This window comes from Fukomys damarensis, unplaced genomic scaffold (genome assembly GCF_012274545.1).
Source record: "Fukomys damarensis isolate Sample0158 unplaced genomic scaffold, DMR_v1.0_HiC HiC_scaffold_20, whole genome shotgun sequence".
NCBI lineage: Eukaryota > Metazoa > Chordata > Mammalia > Rodentia > Bathyergidae > Fukomys > Fukomys damarensis.
Window position 1 is genome coordinate 12,300,247 of NW_022900932.1, and position 18,309 is coordinate 12,318,555.

The 18,309-nt window shown below is 40.9% G+C and overlaps 1 long non-coding RNA gene across 1 annotated transcript; it reads right to left on the reverse strand.

Moving 5' to 3' along the window:
- Positions 1 to 3,608: 3,608 nt before the first annotated feature.
- LOC104857701 lies at positions 3,609 to 16,950 on the reverse strand. Its single transcript, XR_778928.2, has 3 exons — positions 16,917 to 16,950; positions 14,509 to 14,679; positions 3,609 to 3,777 (listed from the first exon to the last, which is right to left on the reverse strand). It is a non-coding gene; the product is annotated as an uncharacterized LOC104857701 (long non-coding RNA).
- Positions 16,951 to 18,309: the final 1,359 nt, after the last annotated feature.

An 18,309-nucleotide genomic window follows, 5' to 3' on the forward strand; every position in this document is an offset into this window, starting at 1 on the left:
CTCGGGATGTCAAACTGATCACCACTCACATTATTATTCAGGACTGATTCGCCTCATTCGGTAGCGCCTTGATCCCTAAGTACGTCACCTTATTCAGCGTTCATCGTGAACACTTCCTGGTCTCTTTTGGGCTCTAACTGATCTTTCTGTATGTCTGTATCTCTTTGCTGGTTTTACATATTGCTGCCTTACTTTCTTCCCGTTGAACAGGTAGTCAAAGGCATTAATCATCAGTAAGACTTGTAGCTCTTTTCTAGCTATCACTCCTCTAGTTTGCACTAGCCCGATTTCCCCCACAAAGACTACTCCCTTTGAAGGAAAGTGATTTTGTTTGGATTTCACTCAAATACATAGAGAACGGAAAGCAACTGAGACAGGATATTTGAAGATTAAGGTTTCTTACTATGGCAAAATTTGTATTTTCAGATACACGAGTAGGTAACAGTCGCATAGGCTAACTGACACAGTGTATTTGTCGGTGTGATCTATCTGTTGGCTTTCATGACATTATCATGGCATGGAATTTAGGGAGGAAGAGAATTAAATTTTGTCTCTTCCTCTTAATACCTTACTAGAGACTTGCTTAATTACTAAATATAGTTATTAGGTACCTATACTGCTTGCACAATTAAGCTTTAGATTAAGCAATTTATTCTTACTTTTAAAATTTTAAATTAATGTGTTGGCAACACACAACAATCACATTCAGCGTGTTTGCTACATATACATGTTGCGTCTTGATCATTGGAGCTGCTCTGTGGCCCTGTCCTCCGTCATCTCCCCACTCCCTCAGACCCCCTTCCCACCACTGAGTCTACCTTCCTATTCCTTAACAGGGCTTCTTTACTTTCCTCTTTATATTACATATATTTTGGGTCTCTTCTGGGTATGGTCCCAAAAGAGCTAAAGTGATACGTGAATATAGTAGCATATATACACAATGCAGTAATATCTAGCCATAAGGAAGGGTAACTCTGAGCCATTTGTAGGAACATGGATGTATCTTAAGACCATAACAATAACTGAAATAAGTCAGTCACAGGAGACCTTTTGAAGACCTTCTCAGTGGCCTGCACCACACCCATCCTGGCTGCAGCTCCTCAGTCTGCTTTCTCTTCTTCCACAAGATGCTGAAATTTATTATCTGCCGATGCCGAACACTTATTCTTTCTCTGTTGTTGTTATTGTTGAGTATTTCCCCTTTCAGTCTTTTATTGTCTTTATAGTGGAGTTTCAGGAGGGAGAGGTGACAACTTTGTATTATTTCTCAACCATTTTGGATGGTGAACTACTCAATATAATTTTGTTACCAAATAGATTAAGTTAGTCTGAATGGTGTATATCTAATTTATAGAAGTGCCACAAACTGGATATTATTTTTCTCATTTGCAGTTTTAGGTGCTAACCAAACTTCATCACTTCACTAATAAGCTCAAGAATAAGTATTCAGACTCATATCGCTCTTTGTACAAAACCCATGCTGTTTTTATCCTCTCAAATGGGGAACGCAGCAATTGCTTCCCCAAAATGGAAGATTATTTTAGCAGTTAGTGAGCTACAGCAGTAAATTAGGTTTCCAAAAATACTACTGCATTTCTTTTTGTGCTTATCAAACATACAAATAACTTGCACAATAATATGAAGTTGCCTTATTTATTCCAGAGGACTGATGAGTTTCCTATTGCTAAGTCTGAGTCAGTTTTTCAATCATCATTTATTTGGCATAAAAACAGTATTTGACACATATGATTACTCTTCCTCCCTTGAGATGGCTTTAAATATCCATTACCTCCTCATTTGTTTCTTTTCTTGCTGATACAGTACTTTTTCTTAGAGGGCTTAGAATTCAGTCTCCTTATCAGTTCTTGCCTGTCTTCAGGAGTAATCTTTCAGAAGATTCCCCTGGTCTCCATTTTTTGTTTGTTTGTTTGTTTGTTTGTTTGGTTTTAAGACAGGGTATCACTATGCAGCCCAGGCTGGCGTTGAAGCCCAGGCTTGCTGTCCTGGAACCCAAGCCTCCTTAACACTGGGGTTATAGTCATGTGCCACCCTGCCCAGCTCCTTTAATTTCCACTAACACCACTTGCTCAAGGTTTGTGTGTGAATCCTCTGTGCTGCTGGCCTGATTCCCTCATGAAGTTTGCTCCCCTCACTCAGATTCTTGCTGGGCTTCCATGTGATTGTGATAGAAAATGTCTAGACATCTGGATATTTCCAACCTAACAGTCCAAAACCAAACCTTAAAAATCTCATGTCAGCCACAGGCGACTCCAGACTCCAGTTGTTCAACCCAAAGCCTTCCTTTCTCTCATTGCACCTGATGTTGTTCATGCCATCAGCAACTGACTCCGCCCGTGGGGTCTAGCTGGGGTCATCTGCTACTGTTCCTTGTCTCCTTGCTGTGTCCCAATTCCCAACAGGGTCAGCTCTGCCATTAATCTTGGCCATGACCTCTCAGCTGGTCTTCCTGACTCCTCCCTTCTCCGTGCTGTCTGTTCTCAGTCTGCCCACTGAAATGTACAGCAGTTTCAGTTGTCCCCCTCCTGAATCTCCAGTGACACCCATTTCCTTCAGAGTAAATGTAAGCCCAGCATTGGTGTTGGCACCGTTGCTGCTGTTGACTGCTGTCTCTTCTGCCCGCTCTGCTCTTTCTGCTGCTCCAGCTCACCAGGCGCTCGCTAGGCTCCAGGCCCAGTGCTCTGTGCACTGCTGGAAACCTTTCCTTCATCCATCAGCAGGGCCCACTTCCTCTATACCCTGAGGGTTTGCTTACATACCCCTTTCTGCTCTTGCCTGGGCCCTTCTCACAATTGTACGTTCTCCCACAGCGCTCGGTACTGCTCTTATTTGATACCATTTTTTTCAGTGTTTACCACTAATCCCCACCTATACAATAACTCCTTTTTCAGTATTGTGGATTGGATCCAGGGTCTTTGCACTGAGCTACAACCCCAGCACCGTTTTTTACTCTTTTTTTTGGCTCAAATTTGTGATCATCTTGCTTCAGCTTCCCAGAATATTGCGATTAGAGGTGTGCACCACTCTGGTCTAGCTTACATTTTAAATAGTTCTAGTCTCTCTAGAGAAGTGTGTCAGTTTTATAAGGTATGCACTTTTGCTTCCCTCCCTACAGTGGATATATTCTCAGTGCTTAGAAAAGTTTGGGGATTGTAGCAGAGCCTCAAAAATCAATATTTGCTGCATGAATGATGAATGAATGAATGAATAAACAGTGGCTGACTGGAATCTACTACATGAAAACTTGAGGTAAAATAACTCAAAGTACCCAGCATCTGTGAGGATAAGGTTTCAAGAGAGACTTTCTGCTAAATGCATTAAAGTAACCTCAGGAGAAATCAAGCTGAAAATGGGAAAGAAAAAGTGAATTTAGAGAATAGCCACATTTATGGGACTAAGTTTGTGGAAAAATACTACCTATGTGCTCCTTTACCCTCCTTTCACCTCATACAAAAGGCTAGTGCTTTGGGACATCAAAGAATAAATAAATAAACCTCCGAAGTAGGTCAAGGGTTTCATCGCTCTTCAAAGGCCTTTTTTTTTTTTTTTAGCTAAAGCTTCAGCCCCTAAGATGACTGCTGTCTGCTGCTCTGAGCTGCACCAACATCTGCCTTTCAGACACCTCTGCAAGGTGATCCAGCTTCCTCAACAGCAAGCCTGCTCTAATGAACAGAAGTCTGTCCCCAGGAGGTGCATTTGCAGGGCTGTTGGGCTGTTCTCAGCAATTCTCCAAACTTGCATTTCACACTTCTTTAGTTCCTGAAGAGGAAAAAGAGCAAGAAACAACTTCAGCATTTTTCAACAGCAAAATGCCGAATATCATACTAAGTGGCTGCAAAATGAATTTCTAAGAGCCATCTTGCTGGCTTAGGATTCACTTTGAATTCCATCCATGGTTAAGTACCTTCAGCTCACATGCAGGGTTAGACTTCCTTACAATGTGTTACTATTTTCAGTTTAGTTTTGATCCAGAGCTAGTTTTGGGAATCTGGTTCTACTTGGCTGAATTTTGAGAGTTTTTCCTCAAGAAGAGAGATATTAAGGGTCATCCTGATGCTGCTTGAAACATTATGTGAAGACAGTTGATTTATCTTGGAAGTTCCTGGCCCATTTAACATATTTCCTCTAAAATACTTTGGAAAATGTTCAGAAATAATAGTTGTTCCCCTTGTGAAAACATTTAAATTATTTAGTGGCCACCAAAATTACTTTGATTCCTCATGCAATGGTTAGGCAGTGACAAGCAGGAAGGAGATAATTAGTATAGATCAGTGTGAGAAGAGCCGGGGTAGAGGCCTGGAAAGAGAATGAAATTACTGCTGTAGACACAAACCAGGGCCTTCTAGACCCCAACAGTGAGGAGCCTCAGAGGAAGGAAGGGCAGAGGAGCTTTGAGAGCTGGAGAAGCCTCTGTCAAGGCAGAGCAGCTTGGAGCAGTGGACAATTCCCCACTGGTGGACATTTGACATTGTTGACAGTGTGGGGTTAAGTAAAAATCCATATGCATTTTCATTTTTCATTCAGATGCTCGAGATCTACTTACTCTCTCTTACCTGCCATTACATCATCTTGTTTTTCTAATGGAAGCCCCCTCCGAATAAAACTATCCTGAGTAGGTAGATAGTCTGTATTAGTCATAATTCTTAACAAATATTACTAATTATACTAACAACCATATTCGAAAGAAGAGCAATTATTCAGTTTGCTGGCGTGGGAGAATCTGTTCTCTTTGTGTTCAGAATTGTATTGTTCATTAACATCTCCTTTGAATGTCTTAAATATTGAATATGCTGAGATATATATTTTGTAAATATGATATTTTTGAAATTATAATATATTACTTAAACAAAGTAATTCTTTCTAACACAAAATATATTGTAGCAGGTTAACATTAGACAGACCACCTTCTATCATCTTGAGAGTTCTGGGTTTGTAATATTTGGAGTTATGCTGAGAAATCTTTTAAGACATTGGTTTAAAAGAAAATAAGTGTAAGTTCTAACAATGACTTTTAAAGGATGGTTTTCTTCACAAGAAGAAATCAAGACCATGAAGTTCCAGTCTGCATATTTTATACATTCTGTACGCACCTGACATCTATTCACCAGCTGAGGAGATGGCATCTGTCTAGATGAAGTGATACCAGAGGAGATTGTTACTAACACTTTTTCTGAGAGAAAATCTCTGTGTAGCCCAGGCTGACCTTGAACTCACAACCCTCCTGTGTCATCTTCCAGGAGCTGGGATTACAGGTATATACCATCATGCCAGCTAAAAACACTTTTTATATCCAAAATATTCCCCCTGAGTCTTTATAACTCAAAACATAAATATCTTGTTTAAGTTTTTAAAATTTTCCTTGCAAATGATTGAAGAAATGTAAAACTAAAATAAATAATAGGTCGAGGATTTGGGAGACATGCTGAGAAATCTTTTAAGACATTGGTTTAAAAGAAAATAAGTGTAAGTTCTAACATTGACTTTTAAAGGATGGTTTTCTTCACAAGAAGAAATCAAGACCATGAAGTTCCAGTCTGCATATTTTATACATTCTGTACGCACCTGACATCTATTCACCAGCTGAGGAGATGGCATCTGTCTAGATGAAGTGATACCAGAGGAGATTGTTACTAACACTTTTTCTGAGAGAAAATCTCTGTGTAGCCCAGGCTGACCTTGAACTCACAACCCTCCTGTGTCATCTTCCAGGAGCTGGGATTACAGGTATATACCATCATGCCAGCTAAAAACACTTTTTATATCCAAAATATTCCCCCGAGTCTTTATAACTCAAAACATAAATATCTTGTTTAAGTTTTTAAATTTTTCCTTGCAAATGATTGAAGAAATGTAAAACTAAAATAAATAATAGGTCGAGGATTTGGGAGTGTATCTCAGTGTGGAGTGCATGCTTAGAATGTACAAAGATCTGGGTTCAATGCCAATCACAAAAAGAAATGAAGGAAAGAGGAAAGGAAGGAAGGAAGAAGGAAAGAAAGGGAGAACTAGGTTAAAATTTCTAAAGAAAATACCCAACACATTCCATGTGAAGGTAAATTTTGCCTATAAAATCCATAAACTTTAACTAAATACGTAGTACCTTTAAATAGAAAGGTTACATATATAATACTTCATAAATTAGTCTATAAGTTCAATGAAATTCCTGTAAATTTGATACTACAATTTTAACTAAAGAAAGTGATAGAAATTCTGATGAGAAAGAAGAATGAAGAGAGTCTAGCCGACCAAATATGATATGTATTATCAAATTTGAAAACTACAGTGGTAATAAGAAATAAATTATGAAACCATACAGAAAAACCCTAAAACAGATACACATGAGGTACTAATAAATGAAAAGCAACAGTTTGAGTAGTGAAGGGAGCTAGGTTACACAGTGAATCATTTTGATTAGTCACTCACTATCCTGGGGGTGGAGACTTAATAATTTCCTCAATGATGGCCTGAAATGAACAATAAAATAAAATTCACTTTGAGCAGAAATGTGAAAACTGACAAAATACAAAAACTTATGTTTAAATACAAAATGCTTTCTGACTAAGGAAATGCCAAAAGGCGACACACACTCATAATCGTGGAGACAGTAATACAGTGAATAATTGCTGATCACTTACTTGTCTTAGATTCATATAAGAATCAAGAAATAAACTTGAAAGAAAAAATATCTATAGTCTTAGAATTGACACTGCACTTTTGAAAAGCTACTAGTCACATTTTTGTTTTCTTTTTACAAATGAATGACAGAAATGGAAAAATACATGTGCTAGAATTGAACTGAAAAATAAATGCAGATGCCTGTAAACATTCGAAAAGATATTCCACTGATAAGTAGATTAATACATATTAAGTCTTAGATTCATATAAGAATCAAGAAATAAACTTGAAAGAAAAAATATCTATAGTCATAGAATTGACACTGCACTTTTGAAAAGCTACTAATCACATTTTTGTTTTCTTTTTACAAATGAATGACAGAAATGGAAAAATACATGTGCTAGAATTGAACTGAAAAATAAATGCAGATGCCTGTAAACATTCGAAAAGATATTCCACTGATAAGTAGATTAATACATATTAAACCATGATGATAACTGACACTTTCCTGGATTGATAACCCAAACATTTTTGCGGGGGTACTGAGGATCAAACTCAGGACCTTGTACTTGCCAGGCAAGTGCAGCAACATTGAGCTAAATCCCTGGCCCCAAACATTTTTTAATAATTATTGGACAAGTGTGTATGGAGAGTATTGAACATAGATATGGAATATCTTACAGATAACCAGTGCTGCAGAGCCACAGTTCCTTACCTGAAAACTGTGGCAAATTATCCTAGTGTGGGTTTAGAAAGTGCTCAGTCTCACCATGGTCTGGTTATCAAATAATGAGAAATTTAGACCCAGAATAGAAGGAGGAGGAGAATGATAAAAACACCTTTGTGGTTATAGTTAGGGTTTTTGTCCAGTTTGGGGCCACCGTCTTTGGATTTTTAACATATAGATAGGATATTAATGGACCTTTTCCCCCTTTTTAAAAAATTAATTTTATTGGTACATTTAAGGTACGCAATATGATGACATTCATCTTGGAAATTTACACCTTTACATAATCCATCTTGGTTCTGAGTTATTCCCCACTGCCCTTCTCCATCTTTGAAGGGCAATTTGATGATATAGGTCCGCTTTCTTTCAACTATACTCAAACATGCGTAACTATGATAAAGTATTTTAATTGAGAATTATTGCAATGAAACATATTAACCCATGCAGTACCATTTCTTGGAAGTCTAAACAAGAAACTGTTAACAGTAGCTGCCCCTTAGAGGTGGCTGGAGTCTGGAGGAGGACAGACATCTTCACAAAGGGCATTTTCCATTCTGTTGACACTCTTTCCCAAGAGCAATTGCTATTTGATGTTTAAACAGAAGTTATTTAGTATGAGAAAATGGCACCTTACATAAAAATTTGTTTGAAGAGCATTCAAATATGCATGCAGTGATAAAGAAGAGATATGGAACACGGACCACGATGTCTGCATTAGGAGACGAGACGCCAGGCTACCCTGAACCTTCACCTTAACAGATTCAAGTTTTCCTCTAGGATGACTAATTTCACGACAATTTTAGGTTAGGGTAGCAGAAATATTAGACAAGAGAAATCAGGAGACCTTCACAGTAAACCGCATTTGTGAGAATACTTCTAGCTTCCCTGTAATCTATTGTTGAACGCGGTGATGTCAGGAGTAAGATCGCCTCCGAAATGTTCAGGAGAGCACTGATTGGGAAGGCACAAGAGACCCATAATCAAATTACTTCCAAATTTCAATCTTGCCTGGAATGTGCCTCATACATGCACTTGGACTAGAGTTCTGTTGCTAGTCCTCAGAGATCAGTGCTTTAAGAGGAAAGGGAAAATGTGCTCTCCACAGTCCCCTATAAGGGAATCTGCTGTCGTGCTAATGCAACAGCAGAGGAAATTGCTAATCAGTATCAAGTCCCCAGGCTGCCTGTGCAGTCATTCGCGTCTCCATTTTGGAGGGACTGCTGATTCTGTGACTGTTATCTCTGCTCAAATTGTGCTTTGGGGAGTACTGAGGTGAACACTTGAGCTTCGGGGTTTCATTATGACCTTAGTAAGTGCACAGATGCTGCCCAATTCCAGTACAGATCAAGGAAATGGAAGATGGTGCCTACAGCTTATTCTAAAAGACACAGATAAGACCACATCCAAGAGTTCACCACTGAGGAATCTACTCCCAGTCTGGTTCTGTTAAATAAGAAGATCCTACTGCCATGGATTTACTGAAAGATTTTTTTTAAAAAACAATGAAACCTTCAAGTTTATACTTGACAATAGACACATTTAAAACATGAGGCAGTGTTTCGCTGCAGATGAGGTGAAATTCTCAGTGGAAAGTTATGCAAGCATTTTCTTTAGAGCAGTTGTTTTCATGTATAAAAACTTAATTGTGAGCCACCAAACGTCCTTCAGTAGATGGGCAAGTAAGCTGAGGCACTGAACACCCACACAATGAAATACTGTTTAGTGCCAAAAAGCAATGAGCTATGAAATCCATGAAGAGACCTTTAGACGCCAAAGTGCACACTGCTTCAGAGAGAGAAGCCCATCTGTGAAGCCCATACACGGTGAAACAGATGTACCACTCGAACAAGCCTCTCTGATTCGGCCACCCATGCAGGTAGAAGCAGCCAGCTGTGTGTAGGTGTGATGCTGTCCGTGTCACTACCCGCAGCTCAGCAACATTTAGGAAGACGTTCCAGCAACCAAGGATGGACAGGACTTCTACGGAGATGAGTATTCCGATGGTAAACAGACTCACAACCCAACACTACACAACATTCCAGAGAACAGAGCATGAATGAGCAGAGGGAACAGCACCAAGGAGCTGATGGGGAGAGAGCAATCTTGAGCTTGCTGCAAAAGGACAGCGTCGTATTAAACTCGTAACAACAATAACACCAGTAATAGTAATGGGGCCCATTCATTCCAGGTGAGGCACAGCGGAAGCACAGGAGGAGGCAGAGACCCTCCTCACACAAGGAACCGCTGGGGAGTAGGGCGAATGCCAGGGTAACAGGGTGCTGCTGCTTGAGGGCTCCCACTGGCCAATGTGATCATCTGGTCACTGAAACCAGTAATGCGAGCCACACAGAAACCACGCATTCACACAGGAGACTGTGAATCCCAAAGCTAAGCACACAGCAGTCCTGGAGCAGAAGAGTTCTGAGGTCACAGCCTGGGGCGTGGGTGAGAGACAAACCCACATGTCCCTGGCAGGCACCACCTCCTGACACCCTGCCCTGGAGGCTTGGCCTGACCACTCCCGACAAACCCACTGGAGGATGCTCGGCCGGACGACCGGCCTAGAAGCTGCGAACACACCAGGGTGGTGGGAGCCAAGGGAGACTGAGAAACGCCTCAACCATGGGCCAGCAGGGGCCAGACCAGGCCCTGAGCTGCACGGATACCACTGGAGTCCCTGGGGCCCAATGGGGCCAAAGACAGAGCACAGGGACAAACCGAGGCCCATTTCCACTGTGGATGGAGAGGGTCGTGTTCAGGAAACATGGAAGGATTCTCAAAAGAGTACACGCAGTCCGTTTCCTCTCAGGTTAGAGTTCGTGAAAACAGTTCCTCGTACACGCACGCTACCTCCCGGGGAGCTTGGGATTGTTTTTAAAAATAGACCATGAAAAATTTATGGCAGAAAATTTCCTAAAGTATATCGGAAATATGAAACTTTAGATTCTAAAGTCCAAATGAGCTTCAAAGAATATTAAAATGGGAGTAACTGGATGCTAACATACATCTGAGGGAAACCTCAGCATCCTGAAGACAAAGCAGGAAAGACACTGAAATGACCTAAAACGGACAGCAAATTGCTCAGGACAGGTTTCTCCATAGCCATTCTAGGGTGACCGGGATGCTACTTGGGGATGCTGCCGGGACAGGTTCATTCCAGGGCTTTACAAAGGCAGTAGAAAGACATTTCCCCCCACAGTACCGCCTGGCAGAAAATGACACTTACCAGCTACTCTAATGAATCATAGAAGAGTGTGCTTTCCAAAAAATAGGTTGGTTTAAAAAAAAAAAGAACAAGAGCAAAGTGGAATTCCAAATGCAGAGGTGAGCATCAGTAAAAAGCTCAGCAAATCTAAGTCGACTGCAGGGCCTGGAAAGCAGCCGGATTCCAATGAGGACCTGGCAGGTTGGGGGCTGAAGAGAGAAACCCACATTTCAGACAACTGCAGGGCAACAATGATGTCCCGTGTGCAAGGAAGAGGGCAGCGGACTTCAAGAAAAATGTGCAACTTCCCAAGCAGGGGGTGAAAAGAAATGGAATGTATCAACCCAGTGGAAAGAAAGCAAAAAAGTAAAAAGCAAAAGTGTGGGATATAGAAAATGCAAAGTTAGGAAATTCACACCCAAACGTATCAGAACTGACAATAGGTAGTGAACCAAACATATCACACATTGCCTTTACCCCAACTAATTGCCAATAAAAGTCAGTGCCTGGGCCAGGGATTTAGCTCAGTGGTTCTGCTGCCTGCCTGGAAAGCTCAAGGTCCTGAGTTCGATTCCTGCTACCAAAAAAAAAAAAGAAAGAAAGAAAAAGCTTCTAAAAAGTCAGGGCATGGACTGGCCAAGGCCTTTGCCATTTGCACTGACACTGGTCATCCTGGCTCCCTGCTTTCTCTGTCTTAAAAAAAAAAAACTTAATTATTAAACCATATTCCAAAGTTTTAATGGCAGTCAGTACAATAAATCTTCACAGTATTTATACCTTTTCCCCAGAATTCTGTTGTTTGTTTTGTTTTATTTTTGACTACTTTTCTCTCCCAAGAATGACAAACTGAGATTTAGTTTATTGCCTCCTAAGAAGAGATACTTTAATGTGATGAAACAAAACTTCCCAGCTCCCTCAACAACCGTTTTAGAAAAACAGGCATGGTGGTGCACACTCATAAACTCATAAACTCAGCACCTGGAAGTCAGCCTCTACTACATAGTGAGTTCAAGGCCAGCTTGAATTGCACAGCAAGACTTTGCCTCAAAAAACAAACAAACAAAAACACCTAAAATATTTATTTGAATTTGAGATCAAATATTACAATAACCATAGGTTAAAGATGGCTATAAATCCTGTGCTACTCCATGCAATGAGAAATAATAGCTAGCCCCACTCCCTGGCTCTGGACTGGCTGAGTGGGTGGTTGAATAAGAGTTTGAGGCAGCAGTGACCTTCCTGTGCTACCAAGGTCAGGTTTTAAAAAGCTTGTAGGTTCTACATGAGCTTCTGGGAATGTTTGCTGAGAGCCCTGGAGGCCATCTAAGAAATATAATTATCTTTGAAGCCTATGCTAGAGAAGGCACAGGCAGATTCTCCAGGTGACAGTCACAGTTCCGTCCAGCCTTGCAGTCACCTGCACCAGTGATTGGATATAAGAAGTGCCATTTTGGATTCTCAAGCCAGAGGATCAACCTGCTGGGCTTCACTGCGTGAACCAAGTGAAGTAGAAAAATCACTCTGGTGGCACCTTCCCTGGATTCCTAGCCTACAGAAGCTTGAGCTATAACAAAATAGTTAAGTCACAGGTTTAGAGCAATTTGTGACACAGCAAAAGATAATTTGGATGATGGCTGTAATGTCTGCATGTGCTCACAGCTGTGAACATAACTGTGATAGTTGCCTTCCATTGTGTGTAAGTCACATCACTGTCCAAGTCTCTGAATAAGATTGTAAAATAAGGGAGATTTATCTGTACGTATGATTTTTCCCTCCTCGTTTCTTGACACCTGCACCTTTCAGGAAACAAACGTCATGGCATCTCTGGAATTAGCCCCTTCCATCATTAGAAGACGAGTTGTCTGTGCTCTTTCTGCAGGAAGCATTCACCCTTCGAGTTTATCTCTTACTTGGGGATAAAGGTCCTTGTTTGCCAAGAGGCAAATTTTATTGCTAAAAAGAAATTTCAAGGGAAAGATCTACCCGGTACTTAACAAGAGAAATGTCTGTAATTCATTCCTACCAACAGGGTACAAGAGTTTCTTCTTCTCCACATTTTTCCCAACACCTGACAGTTTTTGTATCTTTTAACAAGTACAGGATGGATCTCTGCACTCTCATGTTTATTGCAATGTTATTCACAATCACCAAAATACGGAATCAGCCTAAATCCATCAGTGGATGAATGGGTAAAGAAATTATGGAAGTCTGTGTGCACAAAGGCACATCTTTCATCTGTACCCTCAGTAGAAAGTCCTGCGATACCAGCTAAAAATGCACTAACCAGGAGGACCTACAGTGAGGTGAAAGAAGTCAGGCACAGAAAGACGCACATCAGGTGAGCCCACTCACGTGAGAGATCAAAAGTGCTGATCTCACAGGACTAGAGGGTGGACTGCTGGTCACTGGATCTGGGGCAGTTTAGGAAAGAGATTGCAGAGATGTTAGTCAAAGGATACAATTACTTAGGAGGTGTAAGGCCAAGATAACTATTTTGCAGCATGGTAAATAATTTTAATTATAATATACTGCCTTTCAGAAAAATACTGAGAGTGGACACTGTGTGCTCGCCACAGACGTAACCAAGTGAAGTAAGGCACATGCTAATGAGCTAGATCTGGTCATTCTACAGTTATACATTGTTTAAACTGTCTTGTACATAAATACGACTTCATCAATTAATTACAAAATTTAAAATCCACTGTGGTTCCAGGGGAAATAAGACCTCAGGCCAAGCTCCAGATAAAAGCTGCAGTGTCTCAGAGCTGGGCTTTCACTGCTGTGTGAAGGTCCAGTTCTCTTTGGAGATCAAACATCACATGACACTGTCCCAGAAACAATTGGGGGTAGAAAGTGATGGGAAAATGATGTTTGCCTGTGTGAGCTCCTGAGGAGGGCCAAAGGGACACAGCAGAGGTGGAGAGAAGGGGACTGGTGTTCGTGAATTCATTAACAGCTCTCAATCACACTTGCATTCACTGTCTAATATGCTTCTCCGTGCAACACTGAGAGAGCTGCTGCCACCTCAGTTTTACTGATGAGAAAACAGCTTTGATGAGACTTAGAGACAGACTGGTGCACTACAGAAGTGGGCTTGGTTCACATTCAAATATCTCCTAGCTTTGAAATTCTCATACTTTATTCTATCCAATGAAGGCTAATCTGTTTCTGCATGGCAGATCTTCTCAGCTGCCTGGCACTATTTCCACAAGGCAAACACTTTTTGCTGAGCTGCAGTTCTTTAAGTTAATAAGCAGTATCTATATTCTGAGGAACTGTATGGGAAATTAAACTGGGAAGAGGGCGAAAAGTCCCTTTCATTTTTGTTCTTGCAGCGTAACATCCACAGCTGTCTAATGAGGAAGCATTGCATGGAAAGAATGCAGTAAGCAAAACATGAGTGAGAAGAGAGACCGGGGCCAGGGCGGAGCTGGTCTGTCTCGTCTCTCAGAAGTTAAACTGAAGTTTTCTGAAATATGGAATCAACCCGTTTCCATCAGCGGATGTTCAGTATTTGGAAACTGACATCACATTCTGCAAGCAATCTCTTTGCTGTCCATTATCCTTAGTGGAGGATGTTTAAATGTAAGGAGGAACAATCTCATCCAGGAAAAACTCACTACCAGGACATGGACTTCTGAGTTTTCCAGCTCAGTTCTCCAAAGCACTGCATTTATCACGTGACATGCCAACGTGCAGGAAGTACAGTATTTTTTTTCTCAGTTTTATTTTTTGCTAGTCCATGGTCATAGCATATAATGATTGCTTTCCTCATGGGGCGTTAGTACACTTTACTTCTTTTTTCACCCACATCTCCCCTCCCTTTCTCCCCCTCTGTGTCTTGGTCCCCTTCCCATTTGCATAAGGTCTATCTCCCTATTTTCTATTATCTTTCATTTTGCTCAGGTAGTACATTTACACGTTGCCTTTCATCAACACTTACCTCTGAGATTCTGAATTGTTTCCTTGTCTTGACCTTGAAAATGAGACTCCTCCTTCCTTTCTCTTAGGCTTAGATGGAACTCAGGTTCCGGTAACTTCCATGTGGCTGTCTTCCCTGTAGTGGTCAAAGATCCAGGTTCATTTCATATTCCATATCCCGCCACAAGCCCTCCTGGTGATCACCACAGAGGAGAAAGAAGTGGATGATTACTGCCTCGTTAGGCATTTCTGATCCTCTGAAATGCATGGTCTTGTCTGATGTATGGATCTGGAGATCTGGTGCTTTTATAAGCTCAGAAGTGAGGAAAGAACAGATATTGATGATCACTAGTGATGTTTATGAAAAATACCCAGTGATCCTAGTACTATAGCATTCCCAGAACACGCCAGGTATCCTTGGTAATCTTCACCATGCTCTGCTCCACAGAATTAGGTGTAGGAAAAGTAGATAAAAAGAAAGAAAACTGTTTTTAAAAAGTATTCTGAACTATTTAAAGGTAAGCATTTGCTTTTTAGCCTTTCTGTTGCTTTCTTCCTGTTCCTCTTGCTCCTGCTCTTCTGTGCACACATACCAGACTTCATCAGGAGCACATACACTTTCTAAATGCACTGGATTGATCTCATGTCTCAAATTTCAACCAAACATCCTCAATGCAGTCATTAAGTTTCGTGAGAGTGGTCAATCAACCAAACCACACAGATCATGCCCAAAGTTAGTATTTCTTTGACTTTTCTTTCTTCAAATATCAATTTCAGTCTAGGTCTAATAAACATTCCATATTTATGATTCTCAACCAAAGAATAGTTGTTATGTGAGGTGGGAGATTGCTTTGTCTTTCTGGAAGGCCGGATGATATTCAGGCCTTTGGTCCCTTCCTCTAAATTCTTCAAATGCTCTTAGTTATTTTGATAAGCAATTTTTTTTCTACACTTTTATATCCATCCCTAGTTTTGGAGTATTCTCCTGGTAGGGAAACACTGCCTAACACTATGAATTAGATTCTCTAACACTGGAATACTCTGATGATAAAATGGCTGATCATGATGTAGGCAAGGAAACAAAAGTGCGCAGAAAAGGCAGGTGTGTCATAGGCTTAAAGTCCAGATCGCTTAAATTTCAACTAGATAAGATGAGAGTCTTTTCCCTTAGAGCAGAGAAGAGGAAGGCTGCAGAAACTGTAGAATCTGCCAACTTTTAGAAATGCATAATAGATCATTTAAATCTGGGAACACATTATTTTCATCGATTTACAAAATATTTGCTAGCATTTTGTGCTATGACATATAGGCTACATAATAAAGGTGAAAAGCATAGCAAACACCTACAATAAAGTGTAAGGTTCTTTGGGAACTGACATGTGACCTGAGGAACAAGGATGATGTGTTCAGACAATTAAAATACGTTAGAAATCACTGAAATTGTCTCATTTGTTGCATCAGACACAATGGTCGATAATACAACAAGAAAAATCTAGTTGCAGTAAGAAGTGGGAAAATGCATCTGCATTTTAGTCTGTGGCCTTTTCAAGCGTAGTTTTAGGTTCCCAGAAAAATTCAGAGGAAGGTCCACAGATTTTTCCACATACTCTCATCCCCCACATATGCGAGCTTACTGAAGCGTATCACCACCCTCGGCTAGAATGGTACTTTTAGTAGAGAGGAGGAGCCTACGTTGGTAGGTCTCCATCACCCAAACTCTACTGTTGAATTTAGGCTCACTAGCTCTTGGTGTGCATTCTAGATATTTAGACAAATACACACTAATGTGTCTGTAATATTATCATTCAGAGGAGCTGTACTCTCTTGACATTGTCTGAGCTCCAAACACTCATTTCTTTCTCTTCTCAATCCCAAGGAAACAATGATATTTCTATTGTCGCTATTCTTTTTGCTATTTCCAGACCATTTCGTGTATAAAACACTGTACACCTTTTTAGATTGGTTTAGTTAACTTGGCAATGTCCACTTAAGTTTCCTCTATGTCTTCACCTGGTTTGATAACTCATTTGTTTCACACTGGATAGTATTTCATGGCTTCGATGTACCATGTTTTATTTATCTTCTCACCTACTAAAGAACATCTTGATTACTTCCAAGTTTGGTATTTATGAGTAAAGCTGCTATAAACATCCATGTGTTGGCTCTAATGTGGATGTACATTTTAAACTCCCTTACCTACATGACAAGGAGAATGATTGCCGGGTTGTATTGCAAGGGTGTATTTAGTTCTGTAAGAAACTGTCCAACAGTCTTCCAAAGTGACTACACCCTTTAGGAATACACTAGCCCTGAGTAAGAGCTCCTACTGCTGCTACACATCCTTACTCACTTTTGGTGCATTTCTAATAGATGAGCAATAGTGGAGTGAATCTTTTTACTATGGGACATAGTCTCACTTTGTGGAATTACCTGCAGCTTGATCCTGCACTCTCCGACAAGGTTCTTACTGTCTGGCTTCCCCTGAAACCTTCAAACAGTGAGAAATGAAAAAGTCAGGCTGATGAGTACTTGCTGCATTTAATCATGCCTTTCAATTTCATATGTTCACACTGCTGTTTTGTTCACAGGTTTCCCTAAAAAATTTTTTACTGAGAGTCAACATTCTTTGGTCCTCTCACTTCTGGGATCTACCACAAAATCCTCTCTGTGCACCTGTGGGGCTGAGGACCAGGCATGGGGCTGTGAGGATGAGCAGGGAGATGCTGCCTTGAAAAGTACTTGTTATCTCTTTGTGACACGTGGCCTGCCTACAGGTTGTAATTGTATTATTTTATTTACACTTCAGCTCCTATTTGTTTGGGAAGCTATGGAGCAATTCATCTAAAAGGCCACTACACAGGCTGTTGGACACCCCAGTACACGCTATCCCTGTCCAACTTGGCCTCATCCCACTTTCTCCTGGGTTGTTCATTCCTTAGACTCCCCATATTGATTTTTGACCCTCTCACTACCTAGCTATCTAAGGCAGGCATGAGGATCAATCTAGCTTTTTCCTTTGACTAATTACACAATATCTAATAGGCCAATCAATGCCCCCATCAGAGTTGTGCCGTTGAATCTGAATCTGCTCTTCAACCCTTGTAGAGAGTGGCCTTTATGACATTCCTGCCACCCTGCTGTGACTCAAGCTGCCACATTGTCACTATTGTGACAGCCTCCAGTCCATGGTCCCTGAAATTCACCCTTCTGACAGCAGGCTAAAAGCAGAGCAAGAAAGGACATATTTACTCACTTACAAAACCTCAATAATCCTCAAGGCTTTCAGCAAAAATTTCAGACATTTTCACTTCGCACTGAGACCCTCTAGAATCTGACCACTACCTTTCTCTCTCAGGTTTCTCACCTGGTCTCTCCTTGTTTGGGTGCTGTGTTGATGGAACAGACCCCACAGGGTCTCGGTGCCTACTGTGCCTGTCCGGTCCATGAGTTCTGAGACCTGTACTTTCTTGACTGTGGGCCTCACTGGAGACCACTGCTTCTGCCCTCCAGCCCTCTGCAGAGATGACTGCAGGAGTCTTCACCTCTCACCTAACAGGTGGAGAGCAGGTCTCTGCGGGATGCCCCCAGATGCTCATTGATGGCTTCTCCATGGCAGACAGGTGGAAAGGTCAAATAGAATTTCTCACCCAAAATAGCCTAGAGATTTCATACAAGATTATAAGCCCCCTAAATTGAAAGTGAGATACATTGAAAATGCAATGAACTACTTTCTGAAAAATTCACCTTGCACTGACTTGTCATTAAATGTCTTGTGCGACATTTTCCAATATAGTGTCCCAAAGTGGCTGCTCCATTGGGCAGA